Source organism: Equus przewalskii, chromosome 29 (assembly GCF_037783145.1).
Source record: "Equus przewalskii isolate Varuska chromosome 29, EquPr2, whole genome shotgun sequence".
Classification (NCBI taxonomy): Eukaryota; Metazoa; Chordata; class Mammalia; order Perissodactyla; family Equidae; genus Equus; species Equus przewalskii.
Genome location: NC_091859.1, coordinates 16400702 through 16422059, shown reverse-complemented (window position 1 = coordinate 16422059; position 21358 = coordinate 16400702).

The window sequence follows — 21358 nt, the reverse complement described above, 5'->3', positions numbered from 1 at the left end:
GATCCTTATCCTTAAGACAGTCAATACTGAAATAAGAAGAAAGAAACTGACACCCTTCAAAGCACTTTTTTGTGAAGAATTTGTTTGTGCTTTCATAGTACTACATCTTTTATGTAAAAGGAATTATAGGACTATTTTGCAGAATTTCTACTAAAACTGGGTGCAAAGGAGAAATTAACACTTTATCTTGTCACAATCATACTAAATGGACAAATATACCAGGGATTATATCATTATCATCAATACGTTAGTATCGTGTCACTGTCACCGGCAGCAGTAACAGGTACCCAGAGAGGAACTCCTAGCTAGGCCCTGAGTGCAGCTACAGAGTCTCAAAAGCTGGTGCTGTGTTTTGCTCACCATCATATCCCTGACACTAAACATAATTTTGGTTGAATTAGTGGGGAACAAGCCCTAATGAGTCATAAATTCTGAAGAATGAAGAGAGGAATAATGGAATTCTGAAGACTTTATGAAAGCCATAAAGTCTGTAGAGAGACTATGGATGTTATTGTTTTTGAAAGTGTAATAAAAATTAATCATTTCTTGAAATTCCCATTGGTTATAAATGAAGATTACTAATTGATGAAGGACACATATAAGTTACCCTATTGTTGTGGAGCTGTATAAAGTTTCAACAGGATTAAAATGGAAAGGTACCGCTCCCACCACCTGCGCTCTGTGTCCCATCCCCCCTCACACATCAGGGGCCTTTTGCCATCAAATACCAATCCTCATTTGCCAGTTTACCAACACAAAATTATAGTCATCAGTCCCAATATTAAAACAATCCTGCCTCTTCCCTGGGTCCCCCTAGAACTGCTGCTCTCTTTCCTGCCCTTCAGAACCCAAAGTGTAAACTCATTGTCTCCAATTCTTCATCCCTCATTCATTTTTCATATTGTGACTCAGTTTTCACCTCCTCTATTCTGCTAAACTTGCTCCTGTCAGTTTCTGATACCATATACCAATTCAAATTCCAAAGTATTCTTTTTATTTCTTGTCCTACTTGACCTCTATTTGGCATTTGACATTAGAAACTACTCCTTCCTTAAAACTCTCTCCTCTGAGGGCCACATTCCCTAGATTCCCCTATGTACTCATTCTCACTTAGATCCTCTCCCTCCATACCACGCCATTATTCCCCAAGCTCCCATTGTCAGCAATCTTTTCTATCTACACACTCTTCTAGAAAATCTCATCTATACCTATGCCTTCAAGGACTACCAATGATTTAATGTCTCCCAAATCTCCGTCTCCATTCCTGAACTTTAGATCAATAAATCACAAACAGTTCAGCTGTCCTCCAGGCATCACAATTTCAATATGCCCCAAACCAACTGAGTTGTATTAAATCTCATCAATTTCCACATCACTTCCTTCTTGTCCCCATGAATACCTGCGTTATCTATTCCATTGCCCAAGTTGGAAACTTCTGTCATTCCAGACAATTCTGCCAAATTCTCTCAATTCTACTTTCTAAATGTTTCTTGTATTTGGCTCATTTTTCCCATGCTCACTGCCACTCTCAAAATATTTCTCCTGGTTGTTATGAAAAAGCTCCTTATTAGGTCCCCTTATGTACGACCGCACCTACTCACCTGCCCCCAGTTCCCCATTCATCTCTTAAATAGCTGTCAAAGGCCATTCCAAAAACCAAATCTGATCAAGTCATTTCTGTGCCTAAAGTGCTTCAATGGCTCCCCGTCACCTTCAGGATGAAATTTTAACTCCATGGCATGTCTGTCCTACAAGGCCTTACATTATCTGGCTCCAGAACACTTCTCCTGCTTCATCTCATAGACACTTCAGTTAATCTCTGCATTTACAGCTCTACTACAAAATAGGCCTTTGACAGGCACATATTAAATGAAGGAATAAATGAATGAATTCTGAGAAGGATATCCTTAGATAAAAAAGAAGTTACATGGCCTCTTTGTATCTTCAAGAAATAATGATTTTTATACAAAGATAAATTTACATAGCTCTTTTGTTTTGAAACTTAACATGTGTTATCCTCAAAATAGAATCTTAAACGTTGCTCCTCTTCTTAGGAAGTGTGTCTTCTAAGGAGAACATTTAATAAGATATTTTAGAATACCCCCCAAATATATAAGGAATTCCTGAACTTGTAAATGGGCTATGTTCCAAAAATTTTCTTATAACTTGGTTCTGTGAAACTTGGAATGCATTTTCTCATAGAAGCAATGTTTTATATATTTTATTTAATTTAGACTTAAACTATTTTTAAAATGATTTAAAGCAGTATATAATAAAATACACATGTCATAAGCTTTTAAAATAATGAAGTAAAGTCTATAGTAATACATTTGGCCTGTGGAAAGTAATTATATCATAAATTCCATAAACCTACACTAACCTAAAATCAAGTAGAACTTTAGCTATGAGAATCCAATGCAATATAAAAAAGAAAATAATGAGGGGTTTTTTTCTTCTTTTTCACTTTTTTTGACTTCTTTTGTGCTCTTCATTGTCTAATAAAATGATATATACTAATTCATCAGGAAACACCTTTTCTTTGTATTAAACTCTCAGAAGAAATTTTTTACAAGAAATGTTTAATAACCTAGTAGGCAAAGATGATTTAATAGAAAAGTCAGAAATATCATATACATGACTCGTTCCCAGAGCAACCACTGATGAAACTGAGAGCATATTTAATTATATTCCCATGAAGGCATTTCTATAAGTAATTCTAATATAGATACCTAGCTTTCTGACACTCTGACTTGATATGGAATCAAGACTAGTTGGAGCCAACACCTATCACTTGGAATGCATACATGCATTATCTCATTTAATCTTCACAAAAACCCTATGAGGCTAGTACAATTTTACCATTCCCATTTTACAGATGAGAAAACTGAGGCAAAGACGTAAATAACTTCCAAAGTTTGTAAAGCTACATTAGTAACTTTCCCCCTACATTATTCTCTTTCAAATATTAATGATCTCATTTAGGATTTTAAAAGAAGTTGAATAGGAGAAATTTTGAGTTTGAGCTTTTCGTTGACCTTAAAATCAGTTGGTCCACTCCCAGCTTTCCAATGTTATCCTACTCTGTTATCCTCTTTGCTCACTGATTTTCTTTATATGCTTCTAACCAACTAAACTTGTTGCCCACGTTAGGGTTTTACACTTAAAAAGAACTTTGCCTAGAAAATTTCCTTTTATTTTCTCTACCTAGAAAATATTTCCCAAAAATCTTCATGTGACTGATGCTTTCTTATAACTCAGCTCTCAGCTCAAAATCAAGTGAGTCCCTCCTCGGCCAGCCAATCTAGAGAGGACTACTCAGATACTCTCTAACGCATCGCTAGATTTTATTTTCAGTCTGTTCATTAGTATTTCATTCATTCTTTTCTCCCAACCTGTAAATACAAGACATATATGTAAGTTTAAACTTTCTAGTTGCCTCACTGAAAAAAGTAAAAACAAATGAAATTAATTTTAGTAATTTAACTTAATACGTCTAAAATATTACCATTTCAATATGAAACCAATAAAAAATTTAATGAGATATTTCATATACCTTTTTTCACACTAAGTATTCAAAATCCAGTGTGTATTTCACACTGGCAACACGGTGAAATTCACATGAGCGCATTTCAAGTGTTCAATAGCTTCATGTGGTTAGCGGCTACCATATTGGACAGCACAAGTTAAAACGCCAACTCTTGTTCACTGGAGTATCCCTGGAACCTAGGTTAGCAAAACAGTGCCTGATTCTTTGTGTGCTCAGTAAGTTTGTGGAATGAATGAATGCGTGAATGTGTGGAATGTAAGTATTCTCTGTCTCAGATTGAAAGAAGACCCTGCTTCTTCTGGTGCCAGATTTGCAAGTAATAAAGATAACATTTCCTTAATAATTTTAGGTGAATCAGGTCAAATTTGCTTACCTTTTAATTGATGTAGAAAGCAGATACGTGATGCTAGGTAGGGGAACACTATCTCCCACATACATCCCTTACTGCAGTCCTCCAAAAGATATCCACCTCCCGACCTCTGGAACCTGAAGACGTTACCTCATCTAGTAAAAGAAGAATTTCGCAGATGTAATTAAGTTAAGGATCTTGAGATGGAGAAAGTATCCTGAATTATTCAGGTGGACCTAAGTGTAATCACATGTATCCTTACTAGAGGGAGATTTGACCACAAAAGAAAAGAAGGTAATGTGACCACGGAGGCAGAGATTAGAATAATGCAGCCACAAACCGAGGAATGCCAGCAGCCCCCAGAAGCTGGAAGAGGAGAGGAACCCACTTTCCCCTGGAGCTTGCAGAGTGAGTGCAGCCCCACTGACACCTTGACTCAGCCAGTGAGACTGATTTTGGATACCTGGCTTTCAGAACTGTGAACGAGTAAACGTGTGTTGTAAGTTTGTGCTAATTTGTTACAGCAGCCATAGGAGGCTAGTGCATTTACTGATTTATCAATCTACTTCCACATTAGATAGCTTGCAAAAATAGCCACAAACTCCACTCCTCTCTGTATCCCTGGCCCTTTGCAACGTGAATTAGCAGCTCCTCTCATTAGGAGATATAGTTGATTTCTTTACCCTATCTGTTGTTTTGGCCCGTACAATGCTGCAGAAGCAACATTCTGCCAGCTCCTAGTCTAGGCCTCAGGAGGTCTTGCATGCTGTCTTCCTCTCACCTGGAACTCTCCCCACTTCTATATGAACAAGCCTGGTCCAGCCTGCTAGATGTCAAGAGACAAGCGACCCAGGTATCCCCCATTGCCAAGCCTGACAGTGAACCATCTGTTGGACATGTGAGAGAGGTCAGCTTAGACCAGCCAACTCTCAGTTGACCAGCCAGCAGCTGACTGCAGACAAATTAGTAATCTCCACAGAGACCAAAAGAACTGCCTAGCTGAACCTAGCCCAAATTGCCAACCTACAGAACTGTGAGCTCAATAAATCATTGTTGTTGCAAAGTGTTAATTGGGGTAGCTTGTTAGGCAGCAATAAATAACTGACATATTCCCATAGAGCATATTCCTTCTACATGTGTTCAACTTTCTCATACAAATTCAGAGAAGGAGTCTGCCAAAAAACGAACTTCTCATGGTCTCACCTAGGGACAACGCCAGCTATTCCATTTCCTACTGGAAATCTACAGAGCTAAAATATTCTTCCAGAAGTAACATTTCATCATAGTGAGTATCTTAATGAATACTTGGCTAAGGCCAACTGCTTATCATACATTACAGTAGAGATAATACAGGCCTAGAATTTCAAGGTAGGTATAAGCAGGTAGCTGACCTAAACATTGTTTCCTGCCAAATACAGTTTCCAGTGACATTAAATCCTTTTTGCCCAAGAAAGATGAATTAGTTACAAAACATAACTCTAATAACTATAAGAACTGACCTGTTGAGTTGTTAAGTAGTCTGGTCCATCTGAATTCTGAAGAATAGCTATTAAAAAAATCATGATTCTAATTTTGGCGCCGTTGATATGAAATTGCACTTTCTGACAGTAATTAGTCACCCATTTAAGTTAGTTCTTGTTCTTAGTCCTGAATAAGACTAAAACTATGTTACCAGAATAAAGGAGGATGCTAATCTCCCTGTTGCTAAGGCAGGAAGATATGTATTCAGTTTATTGGAGTGATATTAAGATAGGCGATTAAGAGACGCCAGGACACGACCTGTATACCAACACTGAAAATTGGAATCCAAAGAAATATTTCAAAAATTGGCACATGACTAGCAGTCCAGGCTGCAGACTGTCCCAACGGCTTGCTAAAGTACTTCTAAAGGCAAAGGAAAAACAAAAATTGATGACAACAAAAACTAAAACTGACAGTCATCCTACCACCAGAAACAGAGAAAATTCCATTAGCTGCAGGAACTAGGGAGATGAATTGTAAATCATAATCAGCAGCCACTTTCAATGGAGAAAGTTGACAATCTGAAAGAATATAGGAAGAGCTTTCTTTCATCCTTCACTTTATACCATCCAGATCAAAGATGTAGGATCAGTACTAGCCAGAACATCAGGCAATGGATCCCATCCAGGACACAAATAACATTTGGAGGGAGAGAGTGTGCTATTCCCCAACCTGGCCCTCATCATTACCTTCCTCTTTTGGAAAATGAAACTCTCTAAACACAAAAAGTAAGTGGGGTGTGTGTGTGTATGTGTGTGTGTGTATAGGAAGAGGAGGTGGTAGTGACAATAGATACGCTGCAGGAAGGGTAACATAGCTTCAACAAGTAAGGTACTATGGTCAGAAATGAAAGTAAGACAATGGTGTTAGTCAGCCATGGGGACTCTAGTTTTGCTTTTACTTCCTTGGTTCAAAGTATCAAACAATAGATATTTTGGATAGAATAGAATCCGTCTCAATGCTGTCAATCTGCAGCATTTAAATAGTCTAGGACTTGTGAACATTAATCGGCTCCCCAACTGGAAATCTAAAAATGTACTCTACTGACAACCAATAAGCTTTAAGTCAGTTAAGAAGCCAGCCATAGACCCTATCTGTTGGCAAACACCTTGCAATAGGATGAGTAAGCAGACAACAAACAAACAAATGTGAGAGTTTAAACAAATGTGAGAGTTTATGACAAATTCTTTGGAACAAGGGAAATTCTTACCACAATAAAAGAAAAAGAAAACTTCTAGATGTGTTTTCAATAGGATAACAGAAGATAAGAAACCTTTGAATTAGGAGTAGAATTAAAACTGGGTGACATAATAAAAGTAGACACAGAATTGGAAGAAGGTAAGATTTTAAATGATACTTGAAATGAAAAGGCTGAATTAAAATAGAAGCCTGTAATAAAATCATAATCACTAGCCAAACTGAGACAAAAAAGATATTGAATGAGTGACCTGAAGGTCAAAATTTAGAAGCCTTTTCCAAAAATAAAAGGAAAAAAATTTAATAATAAATAATAAATATGAAGTCCAGAGAACAGAAATTCAATAAATGGATAAACTGATAGTACTGAAGAATTCTGAACCAAAAGAGCACAATCAACTTTGAAAATATAATAGAAGAAAACTTTACTGACTGGAATGAAGATGTAAAAGTCTTCAAATTTAAAGGGTTTGCTTTATATTATAAAAATAATGAAAAGAGAGCCATAACAGACCACATTGTAACATATTTTTATTACAAAGGTGGATGAATCCCTGTAAGTATTCATGTAGAAAGAAATAAGTTGATAATGGCAGAATAAAATAATTCTAGTGTCAGAGTTCTCTGCAATATTAAATATCTTAAGACAGTACTGTGATATATATAAAGTTTTAAGAGGTAAAGTTTGAATCAGCCAGGAACCCATTCATATGTGGATGAAACACAGGAAAATCAGAAAATATAGAAACTGCTATTGTGTATAATGCTGCAATGAACATAGGGGTGCAGGTGTCTTTATGCCTTTGCATTTTCAAGTTCTTTGGATAAATACCCAGCAGTGGGATTGCTGAATCATATGGTAGACCTATTCTTAACTTTCTGAGGCTATTCCATACTGCTTTCCACAGTGGCTGCACCAGTTTGCTCTCCCACCAGCAGTGTACAAGGGTTCCCTTCTCTCCACATCCTCTCCAACATTTGTTGTTTCCTGTCTTGTTAATTATAGCCATTCTGACCAGAGTGAGGTGATACCTCATTGTAGTTTTGATTTGCATTTCCTTCATAGCTAACGATGTTGAGCATCTTTTCATATGCCTGTTGGCCATCAGTATACCTAGGTTCCCATCAAGGGACGAATGGATAAAGAAGATGTGGTATATATACACAATGGAATACTACTCAGCCATAAGAAATGATGAAATCTGGCCATTTGTGACAACATGGATGGTCCTTGAGGGTATTATGCTGAGTGAAATAAGTCAGAGGGAGAAAGTCAAATACCGTATGATCGCACTCGTAAGTAGAAGATAAAAACAATGACAAACAAGCACATAGCAATGGAGATTGGATTGGTGGTTACCATAGGGGAAGTAGGGGGAAGGGCAAAAGGGGTGATTAGGCTCACATGTGAGGGGATGGACTATAATTAGTTTTGGGTGGTGAACCTGATATAATTTATACAGAATTCGAAATATATTATGATGTACATCTGAAAGCTATCTATTGTTATAATCCAATGTTACGGCAATTTACAAAAAAAGAAAAAAAGAAACTAGAGGCAAAATTTAAAAAAAAGAAAATATAGAAACTGCATGCCTTGATTTAAAAAAAAAAAGGTGGTAGGGGCCAGAGATGAGCATTAAATCCAATTAAACGTGGAGTTATTTAAATAATTATTACCACTATCATTGCATAAAAGTAAACGAAAATATCAAAAATAATTATTAATAGAAAACAACTGTACTGGCTTCTAATACTCCATGTTTTTATCCTAAAAAAATTGGACAAGTTACAAATCTATATCCAAAGATATTCACAATATTATTATTTATAAAATCAACTTAAGTATTCATCAGGAAGGATGTGGTTAAATAAATTATAATATGTCCATGTATCAAATACTTTAGAAGAAAATATCGATTTAAATTTATTGAAATAGAAATATGGACATAAAATATCATATATATGGTTCCATAATCTTTATTTTAAAATATATGTGTGTATATGAGAACATAGTAAAATATCTTAACATAGGTATCCCTAAAGTGTTACAGTATTTATTTATGCAGAATAGGGATGTTCCTTGTTTTCCTAGTCATTTTCTGCTTTATCAGAATTGTTTATAATGCACAACAAGGCTCCATGGGGAAAATTCTTAAGAGCATCCAGAAAGTCTCCCTCAGAAGTTCTTCAAGACTTTATTTACCACGTCATGTAGTACTTTGTAAAATCTACTTTTCCTAAGCTATCAGCATTTAAAGTTTTACAGCTGTCTTATTTAAAAATGAAAAAAGATTAAACCAAGAATCGACCCATAATTTTAAAGCTAGACACTTGGAAAATATTGAAAATGAGAACCCACCACCTCAAAATTTATAAGATGCTTCCTAAGATGCCATATGGAGGCAAATTTATTACTGTAATTTATTATTTAATAAAATAAAAAATAAGCATTAAATTGAATAAGGTAGAACATAGAAATAAGAAAAAACAAATTAATAATAAATTAAAAATTCTTTGAAAAATAATAATAGACTAATTTCTTGTGAACATAACAAAAGAGGTACACAAATTGACAAAAGTAGGAATGCAAGGGGCCAGCCCAGTGGCACAACGGTTAAGTTCACATGCTCCACTTAGGCAGCCTGGGGTTCGCCTGTTCGGATCCCAGGCTGGGACCTGTACACTGCTTATCAAGCCATGCTGTGTCAGGCATCTCACATATAAAATAGAAGAAGATGGGCACAGATGTTAGGTCAGGGCTAATCTTCCTCAAAAAAATAAAAATAGGAATGCAAAGGAGATATTATTATAATTGTGGAGAATTTTTTTAAACTGTAGTATACTCTGTGCAACTCTGTACTAGTTACTTGTAAAATCTTGACAGGGTGAATTATTTTCTTGAAAAATATAAATTCCAGGATCAACCCAAGTTCATGCAGAATCTCAGCTAGAAGGAAAAGAAAGAAACTGCTTGAGGAACAGTTGATTTTTCCAGTGAATTCGCTTCTTTTTTTTTTAAGTAAAAGCTATCCCCATGGTATATAAGCCGCTTCAAATCACAGAAAATTCTGGACCCATTTCATCTTATGATGCTACCATAACTTTCACAGTAGAGCTGTCAGTTTGTGAGCAATTATTGTCATCAATAAATACGTGTGCCCCTACAATTCCTCTTCGTAATATCATATTCTGATCTCATATGCACCAAAATTGACATTTATTAATAGTTATATCAAACCCAAGGTCCTCATTGAGATTTATTATAATCCTTTTTAAAAAATAAATAAATGATGTTCTAAAACTGGATTTGTTCTAAAACTGCATTTGGGTGATGGTTTCACAACTGTATAAATTTACTAAAACCCATTGAATACTACACTTACAATGGATGAGTTTTATGGTGTGTAAATTATATCTGAACATAGAGTCTGCCTAAAAGAATCAAGCCAAATAAACAAAGAAATTGCTTTTTTTTTAAATAAAAATTTTCGAGTATCTGTGCGTGTTAGTCTGCTTGACCTGCCATAACAAAATACCACAGACTGGTGGCTTAAACAACACAAATCTATTTTCTCACAGTCCTGCAAGCTAGAAATCCAAGATCAAGGTCTGACAGAGTTGGTTTCTGGTGAGACCTCTTTTCCTGGTTTGCAGATGGCCAGCCATCTTCCAGCTGTGTCTCCACATGTCCTTTACTCCATATGTGCATGAAAAGAGAGCGAGCTCAGGTGTCTCTTTCTCTTCTTAGAAGGACATCAGTCCTATCAGATTAGAGCCCCACCCTTATGACCTCATTTAACCCTGATTACCTCCCTAAAGACCCTGTCTCCAAATACAGTCACTTTGGGGGTTAGGGTTTCAACGTATAAATTTGGCAGTCAGGGAGGAACACAATTCAGTCCACACCACTGGGTAACTTCCTCTGAGTTTTGCTTAAAGTACTATTTTGCACAATAGTCTTTCCTGCCTTTCCAGCTGTCTTTACCAAACTAACAGACAGAATGCGCAGTCCTAGTAAACCAGGAGGCAGCTGGGACTCCTAGCTATGATTTCATAGGACTTGCTTAGCAGAGAAGACTCTACCCAAAAGTTGCTATGGTAACATATTACTTCTTTTTACAAAGAATTATTCATTGTGAGCCCCTCCTGCTATCTCAGCTTTCTCCACCCCCTAGATCTTTTCATGCCAGTTGTAGGTAGATTTACATGCAGCAATGGTTCTCTTCAGGAAAGAAAAATAGTTAAAGAGAAATGGCCACTAACTTCAGATGAATTTTCTACCTCAAGAATGAAAATAATTAAAGAAATCTTTATTAAATAATAGTATTGACCTATATACCTTAAATTTAGTGATTTCCCGAGAATTTTACATGAGATGAGAACATAGTCACAATACAGCGTAGAAAAGGTATGTACAGAGGTTGTTCATTAACCAATTCATGATGCTGAGAATTAGTGAAGGAAAATGCATTTTTTCCATTTTCCTGCATTTCCTATAATAAGTATACTTTTGGATAACTAAATACTGATGAAGGAAAGTTTTTCATAGAAGAATTCTAGCCAACAAATGCAAAAGGAATAATATCTTCAGAAAATCCCCATTTTGCAACTACTAAAAAAAAGAAAAGCTTGTAATGGATGATGAAACCACTAAGATAACTTTAAAATGGGAGACCTTATAATCAGGCTAACACCATGAAAACAAACTGAACAAGCTCAGCATCATTAAAGGTGGGACAACCAGACATGTGCCTCATGAAGTAATGTAATAAGAACTACATAGGACCATCTATGAAGTAGTCCTGTCCAAAATAGATAATAATAATAAATAAAATTGGACCCAAATCCAATCAAGTCTGTAACTCCAACTACCAATTATAAGGAAATATGGGAAATAAAAGAACAGGTTAAATTCAGGTTGTGAAATAGTCTGCAAAACAAATGACAGCTTTTTCCTTAAACAAATGGCATTTTCAAAAAAGGAGCAGGGAGAACAATTGTGGACTAAGAGACTTTAAAAGACATATCAGCTAAATGCAAGGTGTGGACTTGATTTGGATCCTGATGAACAAATACCACCATAAAAAGTAATCTTTTATGTCCATTATACCTCCATAAAAAAAATTTAGTATAAACAACTAATCTTTGAGGTAATTGGGAAGATTTAAATATGGATTGATACTAGATGATAGAAAAGAATTACTATTTTAATTTTGATAAGGCTGATAATAGTATTGTGATTAGGTTGAAAACAAAAGAAAAGCCCTTATATTTTAAAAATATGTACTAAAGTATTTATGGACAAAATTATATGATGTTTGGGATTTTTTTTTAAATACTGTATCAAAAATAGTAGAAGTTGGGAATGCATAAGTAGTAGAGTGAGGGGTAAATGAAGCATAACTGGCAAAGTGCTAAAAGTTGTGGAATAAAGACAATGCCCACACGAAGATTCATTATACTCTTCTATCTGCTTTTATATATGTTGGAAATCTTCTATAATAAAACGTTTCTTTAATGTATCTTTACACATGAACTATGACTGAGTAAAATAAACCTAAAAATATTAACCATGATTAACAGTAGATGGTATCTCTGAATTGTGGAATTGGTGATGAATTTTGCTTCCTTCAATTTAATTTTCCATGAATATTACAAGTTACTTCTATAGGCACAAGAGCAGCACTTAAAAAAATAAACGCTGGCCTCTTAATTAGGGATGTCAGCTAAGTCCCTCCTATTCAGCCAGGCGTCCCATTGTCTGGCATTTAACAATATTATGTTAAAAGGAGTTATATTTTTCTTCTTAGACTCGGTCAGCATCCCTAAAGTAGTGGCCAGAGGAAAACCATCTCAGATGTTTCCGAGATTAGAATTTAACAAAAGTATTACTACTTCTAGCTTAGAAATGTCCTTAGAAATTCACAATGCCTATGTGAATTAAGGACCTAAAATATTAATATCAAGAGACTGAGAAAGTAGGACCAGTCATCCAAAGACTAGGAAAGTATTAAATAGAGCAGAGAACAAATAAGCCCATTATAACATAGGCTAGTCTTGCTAGTTAGCTGAATTAAAATTAAGAGGAATAATTTGTGATGGGACATTTCAGGCAACTCAAAAAACATCCTCCTAAAATTAACTGAATTTTGTAAAACTGGTCTGTTTTTATATCTATGTTATTAAGTGTCTGGATTTGTTCAAAGGGCCGAAATCCTTGAGTATGAAGGAATCAATTATTTACAGTCCAGGTCTCTCATAAATAGATGATGTTAAAACCAGTGGTCCAAGAACTTCCAATTAAATATGGCAAATGACATACATGCATTTACCTCTTCCACACTCCCCAAACCTCTCTAAAATATGAGTAAAGGGATTAAAAGGGCATCAACCTATAAAAACAAAGAGAACAGGACTGCAACAACAAAATTTTAATAGCTGAAGAAGATGGACAAGTGGTTATTGACTTAGAAGACCAGAAAAATCTAACAATACATGTTGTAGGACCCCAGAAGGACTCAGAAACCAGAGATACCTGGTATCTCTGAAAGAGAGGATGTAGGTGGGGCTGAGAAGAGAATTGACTGAAAATCTATATAAGAAGCATATCTTCTCCCCAACTCCAAGCATCCACAGGCTCTCCCCTCTCTGACTCCAGAAGAGGACTAGAGCTTTATTCTCTAGAGAGGTTAATTAGAAGAACTCTAGTTTGGAGGCCACTAGGCACATCTGAGGGCTGGGAAATCACATGGAATACAAGGAACTAAGTAAAAATCTACTTACCATATGTGAGATTAGAATTCAACACCCAGCTAAACTATCGTTCAACAAAGTAATGTGAGGTCCTGTCAAATATGTTTACCTCAAAAAGTTACTGGAGGAAATATTCCACCAAAATGTAGAAATAAACCAAGAAAATTGAAATGTAAGATCCAGGAAACCAGGGATCCAACATAGCTGTAGATGACAGCTGTGCAGCAGGTCTGTTGTAGACTGGAGCACGAGGTCTGTGGGCTCACAAAAGCTTGTCTCCAATGAAGGGAATAAAAGAGAAAAAGAAATTAAAAAGTGATCTGGTATGCTTTGATATCCTGAGGAAAATGTATACTTCTGGTAGAGAATTTGAAAATAAATTAGCAAAGAGGTACAGAAAAAACTAAGCAAAAGGAAAAAGTAAGATAATTATTACCTCAGGGACAAAAATCTTTTTTTTAATGAGAAGGGAAATGTGAGCCTTATATACTATATAGTTCAACAAAAAATAATATGGATATAATCATAATAATGTAAAAACAAAAGACTCTAATAAATATTTGAAATCTATATAAGAAAATGATGAGAAAGCAAACGTGTGAAGGTGTTTATTGGTGAGAGAAGAATGAGAAGAGACAGTTGACACCTTTCATATAAGGAAATTAAAAGATAATAAATAAAAGTGGAAAAACTCAAGAAATAGCCACATAGGCATACTATTTAAAAATAAAAAGTAAATACCAGAAGAAATTGCTAGAATGTCTGTGAGGAGTAGGAATCTAGGATGAAGAAACGTAGACAGAAGTAGTGCTGTTTTTGTGTTGTAAGTCTAGAGAAAATTTTGACTTTTTAAACCATATGTATTTTTGCATAGGATTGATAAAAATAAACAATTAAAATTGAATTTTAAAATAATATAAACCAAAACCCACGAGCAAATTTAGCAGGCAAGGATCTTTTAATCTAGTTCATTTTCCTGCCACCTTCTAGGATGGGATTTTTAATAAAGATGAAGTATGTTTCTGGAAATCAGGGGAAATACTGCCATTTGCATTTTTAGCTTTTAGTAGTGTATTAAGCTTGAGTGAAGATTCAGAACTGTTCCAGCTTATCTAATCAGAGAAACAGGTACTTACAGAGCTGGAGGAGCCAGATCTAGTCTTAGCTTCCAGAAACGATTCCCAGATATAACAATGAATGTAAATGGCTGCTGTTTCTGCCATCAGAAATGCAGAGAAGAGGGAAAATGAAGTTGCTTGTTCTGGGAGCACACCACCCTAGCCACAATCCCTGCCAGCAAAATAAATGCTCCATGTCCTACCTCTCAACACCCAAGAAGTTAGGAACAGTCACCCTTACTGCTGAAAACCAAATGCTCCATGACCAAGTTTGCCCAAAGCAACAACAGAAGCATAAACACCTCACTTCTGACTCCCAAATCTCACACACGGACGTCTTGGAAAATCCCAACTCTTAGGGAAACTGGAAAATGTAGGCTTTGAATTTCCAGCTGCTTTTCTCTGTTAAGGTATGACCCGAAGGTTGAAAAGGAGTGGGGTGAACCAAAGAACAGTATTTTTACAAGGAGTCTATAATACTGTAGCTGCTAAGTCATTAACAGGCCCCAGGTGGGATCAGCCACTCACTCAAGACTGGACTAAAGCTAGAACAGTTATTCATTCCTTAATGCGGAACAGTTAGGAGAGCTCCTACAACTGATCCTCTCAGAAGAGCTAGAAATTGACGAGGAATCAATAATTAGTAATAGCTAATAATATTATACAGTAGTCGCCTCCTTATCACAGGTTTTACTTTCAGTGGATTCAGTTACCTGCAGCCAACCGAGGTCCAAAAATATTACATGGAAAATTCCAGAAATAAGCAATTCACAAGTTTTACATTGTGAACCATTTTGAGTAGCATGACAAAATCTTGCACTCTTGTGCTCCATCTCACCCAGGACGTGAATCACCCCTTTGTCCAGTTAGCCACCTGTGTGTGCTACCCGCCCGTTTGTCACTTAGTAGCAGTCTTGGTTATCAGATCCACGGTTGAGCTATCACAATGTTTGTGTTCAAGTCACCCTTATTTTACTTAATAATGGCCCCAACGTTCAGGAGTGGTGATACTGGCAATTTGGATATGCCAAAGAGAGTCAAGAAGTACTTCCTTTAAGCAAAAGGGTGAAGGTTCTCAATTTAATAAGACGAAAAATCATATGCTGGGGTTGCTAAGATCTATGGTAACTTTTACTACAGTATATTGTTATAATTGCTCTATTTTACTATTAGTTATTGTTGTTAATCTCTTACTGTGCCTAATTTATAAATTAAACTTTATCATCGGTATGTATGCATAGGAAAAAACATGGTATATGTAGGGTTTGGTACAACCCACTGTTTCAGGCATCCACTGGGGGTCTTGGAATGTGTCCCCCGTGGATAATGGGGGACCACTCTATATTAATAAAAAATTATATCTTATAACACTTTGTTATTCTGGAGATTGAAGGACGTGATCATTAGGTATTCATGGAGAAAACTGTATCAGAAAATTAACCTGGCCAGGAAAGATTCACTGATGAGATTATGGAGACAGGGCAGAAGGACAGATTAACTGGAAACTTTATATGCCATTCAAATGATAGATTCAAGCCAACTCAGGACGGCTTCATTAAGGAAGTTTGCAATGGAATTCAGGAAGTTTGAGGGTTTAAGCCCTGGCAGGCAGGAAAGCATATGGGGTCACTCTGTGATTTTAAAAACAATCAAAGTAACTATCTATATCCTAAAGTCCATGGTAGGGATTATCTGAATCCTGGACAGTTCCTTACTTTCCGTGATAAAGGGAGGAGTTAGAGAGGCTAGTATACCAGACTCTAGAACTCTTTTGAGATTTTACTTTAAAAGGTGACTGTAGTGTTTGGAGCAGGTTGCCGATTGGCCAAAGGAGACTATACATATATACAACAAATACATACTCACGTACATAAACACGCATTTTTAAGGCTACATTAAATTTCCAATATAATTAAAGATTCCAAATGTTATTAGAAGTGAAGTGACAAGCATGGATGTTCATTCTACCAATTTTATCCATAAGAGACTGAATTGTCCCAGAAATAAGACCAGTGTGCTGGTCCTCAGCATGTTTGCCCGCAGATGCATTCCTTGCATTTCCCCTCTTCTGCTCTGCTCTGTATGCAGAGGGGCTGACCCACAGACTGTTTTTCCCAGACTCTTTTGTCAACTGCTGTTCTGCTGGATGTTGTCAGTGAGAAGCCCAATGAAAAGTGCTGATCAGAGAAGCAGAAGGAAGAGAAAAGGGAGGGTATTTCTCCTCTCTGCCTTGGGGATCATCTCTGGCAGCAGCTATATCCCTTCCTTAACTCCAGCTACCACTGAAAAAGCCCATCTGGTTCTGGCTTCCTTCAGGTAACCCAGGCCACTGGGCCCTGATAACATCACCTCCTCCACCCCTACCCCCTCAATCCCTCCAGCAGTTGCTAATCTCACGGATGACGATTTCTGTTTTCCTGATTGGACTCTGACTGATTAAATCATGGCAGAAATTTTTTTGAGTTGATCTACAGTTCCTGGGGCAAGAAATGCTTCATATTTGGCCTGTGATTCTTTTGAGTAATCAACTTTAGTGATTGCCTTTTTTTTTTTTTTTAAGTTTATTAACCTTTCCTAGGAAGAGAATGTGTTTGCTGGTCAAGGAGTTCATTTGAGATGTGAAAGGGACTTTGGGGGGAGATAATAAAAGTAAGTGCTAAATCAGGAGATAAAAGCCAGCCATACACCACCGTTTAGGACAGTGTCCCTCAACCTGGGTCTCCATCAGAATAATCTGGGGTGTCTTAAAAATCACCCCCACCAAGGAGACTCTGCTTTAAATAGTCTATAATGAATATTTTTTAGAGCAGTGGTCCCCAGACCAGAAGCATCAGTATCACCTGAGAACTAGTTAGAAATGCAAATTTGGGGGCCCCACCCTTGAATTACTGGATCAGAAACTTGGGGTTGGCACAAGAAATTCTGTTTTAACAGCCTACCAGGTGATTTGATGTATGCTGAATTTTAAGAACCACTATTTTAAAACTACCCAGGTGATTCTAATGTGCAGCCAAGTTTGAGAACTGCAGGTTTAGGAATAGACTTTCAATAAAATCATAACTTTGATTAAACATATATATGTATTAAAAAGCTACTATGTTTTAGAATCTTCTGTGGCCCAACAAAAGACAACAATTGAGATTATTTATAAAATTTGCAACTACGCAGAAAGATGATGCATTAAAATAAAAAGTTGTAAAAGCCACAAATATTCAACCATACAGAATAAAAAAAGAAAAATGAATCAAGAAAGTTCCTCTTTCTGAATTAAAAATAGCTAATTAGATAGTAAATGTGCTTCAACAATAAGGTAGGACCCATTGCAAAATGCATGTCCAATCGTCTAACGTGCATTTCTCCCACTTGTCTTCAATTACACCCCCTATTACCAGTAATGGCACAAAATCTTTATTGTTAGAGATGATCTTAGATATCAGGTAATCCAGCATTTTGCAACCAGCAATTCATAGACCCTGGGGCTCACCAAGGCTTTCTGGCAGTGTAGCAGTTAAGATTGTTCCAGATGCAAATAACAGTACTCCAATTCAAACTAGGATTAATAACCAGATATACTTGGGGCATTTTTAGAGTCCACAAGTAGTGACAGCTTCAGGTGCAGTTGGATCCTGGGGCCCCAGCTCCATTTATCTCCAATTCTCTTGGATTTACTCTCCTCCTTATGTCAACTTTGACTTTAGACTTGATATTTCTCATTGTAGAAAATGGCTGCAGCAGTATCAGGACTCACATCTGCATCCTATACCATCCAGAGAAAGAGGGAATGTCTCTCCAGATAAATTCTGAGGAAAATAAAGGATTCTTCTCTTCCGTAAGTCCCCAAAAAATATATCCTGGTTTTTCTTTAGTCCAGGTTGTTTCATGGGGCCTAATCTTTGTGGTTAGGAGAATGAACTGTACTTCAGCCAATCAGGGCCCATCCCTGGAGCTAAGGACGCCATTGTTTTCTCCTGAGACAAATGGAAAACTAGAATACTGTTGCCATGGGAAAGCACAGTGAATGCCAAGAAACCTAAATGGCAAAAGTCTACTACATGTGGGGAGGGGGCAGTGTTTTTAAATTAATAAGTAAAATAATTGTTCAGATAGTTTCTTTTAACCTTGAAGCATCTTAGAGCCTCCAAGAGTTTATCAAAAGGACATTCATGGCAGCCAATGGAGATCAAATGGATAGTCTCCTGACTCAGTCATTCAGTTTACTATCCAGGTATACTACTAGTTGAATGTTTTACTCGTTGTTCAGCTTTAAATAACTTTTACTCTTAGTCACATATTGTATAATTCAACACCTATAATAGACCACTGATTGGAAACAGAGACACATGTGTTACAAATGTGCTGTTCATGTTCACCCAACACCTTCTGATGATGGCACCAGAACTGTATTATGGGGGAACATTATTATCTTTACCCTAGTGTGCACGATATAGGTGGGACTGTCAATCAAGATGCCCCTCTCTCCCATAGCCAAGCAGTGAGCATGTGACCCAAAATAAGCCAGACCAGTTCCTTTTCCTGGGACTTTGAATCTTATCTGAATGCTCAAAGACAGGAAGAATGGCAGAAGCTGATTCCTCTCTGTGATGACACTTTGATAGGACTATTAAATTCACTACTGCTCCCAAAATCCTTAGAGCTTTCCAGGTTCTCGCTCTTTCTCAAAGCTGGTGCTTGAGCTTCTTTTGATGTTGAGGTGCCCTATAGCCTTCCAGTCAATTCTCTTTTTGCTTGAGTTTTCAAGAATAGATTTCTATTGTTTACAACATATAATCCTGAAAAGAAGCATAAAATGATCATTCTGAACATTTTCTTCAAGAGGATCAACACTGAATTCGTAAATTGCATGTTTGATCAAAATTTTTAGATGATGCATCAATTTACCTCTAGTATTTTAAAAACCATTGTTGACAGGGAAAATATAGGAACATTTTATCCAATTTGACTTATAATTGGTTAGGAATAAAGACCTTCTAAACTCTCAATGTGTTTTTTGTGGGTAAGTGCTTAGAAATTGCAGCCTGAAGCCTTTTCCTTTATCCTGCCACTTAGAAACAAAAGACAAAAATTACAAAAATAGGCTAGGTCTTTTATAAAGCAAAGTGTAAGAATTCTAAGTATAGGTACAAAGGCAGTTTTTTGTCAAGGTTTGATGCATAATAGGCAGTTAAATTTTAGTATATTTTTTAATATCTATTCAGTCCAAAATGAAGCAGGATATATTATTTTTAATTGATTTATCAACAAATTATGCTTTTCCTCATGCACTAAAGTTCAGGAAAATCAAAGAAAATTAAGCATTTTCTAGATCCAGAAGATATATGTAAAAATATAGTGACTAATGCACAATGTATATTAAAAAGAATAAGAAAAGGAACCGAAATGTATACAGTAATCTTTAGAGACATACTGACCTGAAAATTTTGATTGCCTTTAAAATTACGTACCATCTATCACATATATATTAATAATTTTTTTAATTTTTAAGGGACTTTGATAGATTATATATTTCATTGAAAGGTGTTTGAGTCCAAAAAAAAGCTGGAAAACACTGATCCACTTCCTTACTTGACAGGAACCAGAGAGGTCCCCCAGGTAACGTTGAAAGGTGAGATACAAGCAGAGTTCTTTAGACTTGGAACATCCATCAGACATTCTCGCTTCCTGCCGCCACAAACGCACTGCAGTGCTCATAGAAAAGTGAATTCTCATCAGTTTCTAGGCAAGGTCAGTTATTATATCAACCCCAAAAGCACACCTTTCTATGTAATTACATACATTATTGTTTATGTGCCTCCAGAAGTGTCTTGAATCAGACCTATACATTTTGAGGCTAAAATTCAGAGCAGTTGCCTGGGGCCCACTGCCCATAGATTGATTTTGGACATTCTCAATCTTGAATGATACTGTTAAACGTAGATCTAAGTTTATAGAGATTGAATTTCTTATTTTTTTTTCTTTTTTGCCAGGAAAGATTCATCCTGAGCTAACATCTACTGGCAATCTTCAATCTTCCTCTCTCTTCCTCTTTTTTTTTTTTCCCTCTCTAAAGCCCCAGTACATAGTTGTATATTCTAGTTATAAGTCCTTCTAGTTCTTCTATGTGAGCTGCTGCCACAGCATGGCTACTGACAGACAAGTGGTGTGGTTCCACACCTGGGAACTGAACCCAGGCCACCAAAGTGGACCACACTGAACTTTAACCACGAGGCTATCAGGGCTGGCTCAGAGGTTGAATTTCCAATATTCAAAACAAGCGGAGAATTGACTGCCCTCCTCCAACTCTCTGCTAGGAATTTGCTATCACATCAAGGTAGAGAGCTAAGAATGGCCAGATAGGGACTTCCCCGTGTTCCTTTGTTGTTTCTGTTGCCCCATCCAGTCATTTCTGAACATGTCCACTAGCTCCCATTGTCTCTGATGAAACTGATACATAAACTTCTGATAACTCAGGGTCTCATGATATTGAAAGTCTGTAAATAACAAAGAAAAATTCAAAGTCACTGGGTAAGATTTTTCCCTTTGTTAAATGGGCTGCCCTAATAACCACAGGAGGGATGAAATCAGAAGGTTGGAGAAGGCTATAACACTAGACCTTTAAAATACTTTGTAAAAGTTTTATGTTAGCTTGAACTAGGGCTTTAATCTGACTCCCAAGAGATGATGAATATCATGTGGTTAAGAAAATCTCATTCTAGACAAAGAGTTCTCATGTTCTTTTGAGTAATCCAAGAATCCTGAAATCCACAGGTACAAACATTAAGTAAACAAACAAGCAAATAAATGAGGGAAGAGTGTTGATCATCATAACATCTGCCAATGTGCCCCACCCAATTGATTGGAATTCCTGATGTG